At 54.6% G+C, this 5,000-nt stretch overlaps 1 non-coding gene across 1 annotated transcript; it reads left to right on the top strand.

Moving 5' to 3' along the window:
• Positions 1-2,920: 2,920 nt before the first annotated feature.
• LOC126447560 (small subunit ribosomal RNA) lies at positions 2,921-4,830 on the top strand. Its single transcript, XR_007583763.1, has one exon. It is a non-coding gene; the product is annotated as a small subunit ribosomal RNA (ribosomal RNA).
• Positions 4,831-5,000: the final 170 nt, after the last annotated feature.

Genomic DNA, 5,000 nt, shown 5'->3' with positions numbered 1-5,000 from the left:
CCTATGTTGCGCCTTAACCTAACCTATGTTGCGCCTTAACCTAACCTATGTTGCGCCTTAACCTAACCTATGTTGCGCCTTAACCTAACCTATGTTGCGCCTTAACCTAACCTATGTTGCGCCTTAACCTAACCTATGTTGCGCCTTAACCTAACCTATGTTGCGCCTTAACCTAACCTATGTTGCGCCTTAACCTAACCTATGTTGCGCCTTAACCTAACCTATGTTGCGCCTTAACCTAACCTATGTTGCGCCTTAACCTAACCTATGTTGCGCCTTAACCTAACCTATGTTGCGCCTTAACCTAACCTATGTTGCGCCTTAACCTAACCTATGTTGCGCCTTAACCTAACCTATGTTGCGCCTTAACCTAACCTATGTTGCGCCTTAACCCAACCTATGTTGCGCCTTAACCCAACCTATGTTGCGCCTTAACCCAACCTATGTTGCGCCTTAACCCAACCTATGTTGCGCCTTAACCCAACCTATGTTGCGCCTTAACCCAACCTATGTTGCGCCTTAACCCAACCTATGTTGCGCCTTAACCCAACCTATGTTGGGCCTTAACCCAACCTATGTTGCGCCTTAACCCAACCTATGTTGCGCCTTAACCCAACCTATGTTGCGCCTTAACCCAACCTATGTTGCGCCTTAACCCAACCTATGTTGCGCCTTAACCCAACCTATGTTGCGCCTTAACCCAACCTATGTTGCGCCTTAACCCAACCTATGTTGGGCCTTAACCCAACCTATGTTGGGCCTTAACCCAACACACGTTGGGCCTTAACCCAACACACGTTGGGCCTTAACCCAACACACGTTGGGCCTTAACCCAACACACGTTGGGCCTTAACCCAACACACGTTGGGCCTTAACCCAACACACGTTGGGCCTTAACCCAACACACGTTGGGCCTTAACCCAACACACGTTGGGCCTTAACCCAACACACGTTGGGCCTTAACCCAACACACGTTGGGCCTTAACCCAACACACGTTGGGCCTTAACCCAACACACGTTGGGCCTTAACCCAACACACGTTGGGCCTTAACCCAACACACGTTGGGCCTTAACCCAACACACGTTGGGCCTTAACCCAACACACGTTGGGCCTTAACCCAACACACGTTGGGCCTTAACCCAACACACGTTGGGCCTTAACCCAACACACGTTGGGCCTTAACCCAACACACGTTGGGCCTTAACCTGCTCTGTAATTGTCATACGACGCGTTAAATTAGTGTAGTGTTGCCTAACTGCAACCCCCGCAATATAGTTTGCTACTCGCACTGCCCGGTCCCCAGTGTATCGCTTCATGTTAAACACCTTGCAGCTATACACTGTAATGTGGATGGCAGCAGGACGTACATGCTCAATGCCCTTTGCAGTTGTTCATTGGCATTTGCAGTTGTTCATTGGCATTCGCATGGCGAAGCACTTAGCCTACGCTGTGGTACGGCCTGTGTCAACTGTCCGCTGATGTTGTACGTCCAAATCACACACTGTACTGCACATTGGTCCTCATGTACTGAATGATACATCGTGGTACATGTGACCGTACAACGACTGCGCCAACAACGGCGAACCATGCGGTCCAAATGTTGTGCACTCAGCTACGTGTCGTCTCCCTATAAGAGCTGGATTGCAGTGTGGTATGCCCTGGATGGCGATCAGCATGAGCCGTCTGTTGATGTAGTGGCGCGTGTTGTCAGACGTAGTCGTCTCTTCTCACACACCGTGATAGCATGGTGCACTGCGTTCCACATCTGCGACATGCGACAGAGGCCGGTTGACAGTCGTTCGCGCAATGGACATCGCATACGTACGGGGGCCACCTTCCACGTGTTCGCGAAGCGTGCACATGTTGTTGCGTGTATGTGGGCAGACATAGTGTGTCGTGACACCTGACACAGGCATGCAACAATCGTTGAATTTGCAAATGGCGATGGACGCCTACGTTTGCTGGTGACGTTACGCAAATGAACAACTGGTAAACCGTTGTGGTGCGGTTGTTCTCGCTAGAGGTGAATCAGTGATGGCGACGATCGGTTGAGCTACCAACCGGTTGTTCCAGCGATACCCACCATGCACACGAACGTGAATGGCATCTGGGTGTGAAGCGATACGCGGCGGTGGCTGGGTGGGACCGTCCCCGGCCGGTGAGGGGGGGCCTCCCGGCGTGCTGGCCGCGCGGTGCGTGGGCGCACGCGCTACAGCCGGCTGGTGGGGGCGGCCAGTGGCAGGCGCGCCGGCCGACGGAGGCGGCAGGCGGCGCAGCTGCGCGCCGGCGCACCCTGCACGCGGCGCCGTGCGGCCAAAGTAGGTCCTCGCGGGCCCGGTGCGAAGCGCGGTGGACATCTGCAGTGTGCTGGTCCGATTGAGGACTGTGTGCGCTGAGGATGCGCCGCCGCCCGGCGCTCGGCGCCGCGACGCCGTCTGCTGCTCGGTCGCCTCTGCGGTTCTCGCAGGTGGTTTGTATCGCAGCTGTGCGGACGTGTTGGCGCGTGCGCTGTGCTGGGAGAGTTCGCTTCGGCACCCAAGTGGGGCTTTTGTCCTTCTGTGGCGCTGGCGTTGGAGCTGCCGGTCACCGTAGGTGGCGCGTGTTGTCTCCCGCCGGCAATGCCACGACAGCACGCTCCCGGGCCTCTGTCGGCAGCGGCAAGCTCAGTTGGGAGCACGGGTGGTCGCACCTAAAGCGTCTACTCGCCAAACCCCGGGCGATTGCGCCTCTCTCGAACCCGACCAAGTACTTAGGACGGCGCTGCGCGCCGCCGGGACCTGAGAGGGTTTCGAGGTGTATGGTGCAGGGGAGCTCAGCCTCCTCCTGTTTGCAGAATAATTGAGCGGACGCTTGCGTGTTCGCGCGGGCCCCCGGGACACACTCCCGGGCGGCCGGCTGCTCAGCTCTAGTTGACGCAGCTCCCTGGTTGATCCTGCCAGTAGTCATATGCTTGTCTCAAAGATTAAGCCATGCATGTCTCAGTACAAGCCGCATTAAGGTGAAACCGCGAATGGCTCATTAAATCAGTTATGGTTCCTTAGATCGTACCCACGTTACTTGGATAACTGTGGTAATTCTAGAGCTAATACATGCAAACAGAGTCCCGACCAGAGATGGAAGGGACGCTTTTATTAGATCAAAACCAATCGGTCGGCTCGTCCGGTCCGTTTGCCTTGGTGACTCTGAATAACTTTGGGCTGATCGCACGGTCCTCGTACCGGCGACGCATCTTTCAAATGTCTGCCTTATCAACTGTCGATGGTAGGTTCTGCGCCTACCATGGTTGTAACGGGTAACGGGGAATCAGGGTTCGATTCCGGAGAGGGAGCCTGAGAAACGGCTACCACATCCAAGGAAGGCAGCAGGCGCGCAAATTACCCACTCCCGGCACGGGGAGGTAGTGACGAAAAATAACGATACGGGACTCATCCGAGGCCCCGTAATCGGAATGAGTACACTTTAAATCCTTTAACGAGTATCTATTGGAGGGCAAGTCTGGTGCCAGCAGCCGCGGTAATTCCAGCTCCAATAGCGTATATTAAAGTTGTTGCGGTTAAAAAGCTCGTAGTTGGATTTGTGTCCCACGCTGTTGGTTCACCGCCCGTCGGTGTTTAACTGGCATGTATCGTGGGACGTCCTGCCGGTGGGGCGAGCTGAAGGCGTGCGACGCGCCTCGTGCGTGCTCGTGCGTCCCGAGGCGGACCCCGTTGCAATCCTACCAGGGTGCTCTTGAGTGAGTGTCTCGGTGGGCCGGCACGTTTACTTTGAACAAATTAGAGTGCTTAAAGCAGGCAAGCCCGCCTGAATACTGTGTGCATGGAATAATGGAATAGGACCTCGGTTCTATTTTGTTGGTTTTCGGAACCCGAGGTAATGATTAATAGGGACAGGCGGGGGCATTCGTATTGCGACGTTAGAGGTGAAATTCTTGGATCGTCGCAAGACGAACAGAAGCGAAAGCATTTGCTTAGTATGTTTTCATTAATCAAGAACGAAAGTTAGAGGTTCGAAGGCGATCAGATACCGCCCTAGTTCTAACCATAAACGATGCCAGCCAGCGATCCGCCGCAGTTCCTCCGATGACTCGGCGGGCAGCCTCCGGGAAACCAAAGCTTTTGGGTTCCGGGGGAAGTATGGTTGCAAAGCTGAAACTTAAAGGAATTGACGGAAGGGCACCACCAGGAGTGGAGCCTGCGGCTTAATTTGACTCAACACGGGAAACCTCACCAGGCCCGGACACCGGAAGGATTGACAGATTGATAGCTCTTTCTTGATTCGGTGGGTGGTGGTGCATGGCCGTTCTTAGTTGGTGGAGCGATTTGTCTGGTTAATTCCGATAACGAACGAGACTCTAGCCTGCTAACTAGTCGCGTGACATCCTTCGTGCTGTCAGCGATTACTTTTCTTCTTAGAGGGACAGGCGGCTTCTAGCCGCACGAGATTGAGCAATAACAGGTCTGTGATGCCGTTAGATGTTCTGGGCCGCACGCGCGCTACACTGAAGGAATCAGCGTGTCTTCCTAGGCCGAAAGGTCGGGGTAACCCGCTGAACCTCCTTCGTGCTAGGGATTGGGGCTTGCAATTGTTCCCCATGAACGAGGAATTCCCAGTAAGCGCGAGTCATAAGCTCGCGTTGATTACGTCCCTGCCCTTTGTACACACCGCCCGTCGCTACTACCGATTGAATGATTTAGTGAGGTCTTCGGACTGGTACGCGGCATTGACTCTGTCGTTGCCGATGCTACCGGAAAGATGACCAAACTTGATCATTTAGAGGAAGTAAAAGTCGTAACAAGGTTTCCGTAGGTGAACCTGCGGAAGGATCATTACCGACTAGACTGCATGTCTTTCGATGTGCGTGTCGTGTCGCGCAACACGCTACCTGTACGGCTCGCAGTAGCCGTGCGCCGCGTGCGGAACCACGCGTGCTTCTCAAAACTAACGCCAATGTTGTGTGGTACGAGCGCTGAAGCGCTGGAGCGGCTGGCCTGCGGCACCT

This window comes from Schistocerca serialis, unplaced genomic scaffold (assembly GCF_023864345.2).
Source record: "Schistocerca serialis cubense isolate TAMUIC-IGC-003099 unplaced genomic scaffold, iqSchSeri2.2 HiC_scaffold_512, whole genome shotgun sequence".
NCBI classification, from domain to species: Eukaryota; Metazoa; Arthropoda; class Insecta; order Orthoptera; family Acrididae; genus Schistocerca; species Schistocerca serialis.
This window is presented reverse-complemented; position numbering and strand designations above follow the sequence as displayed.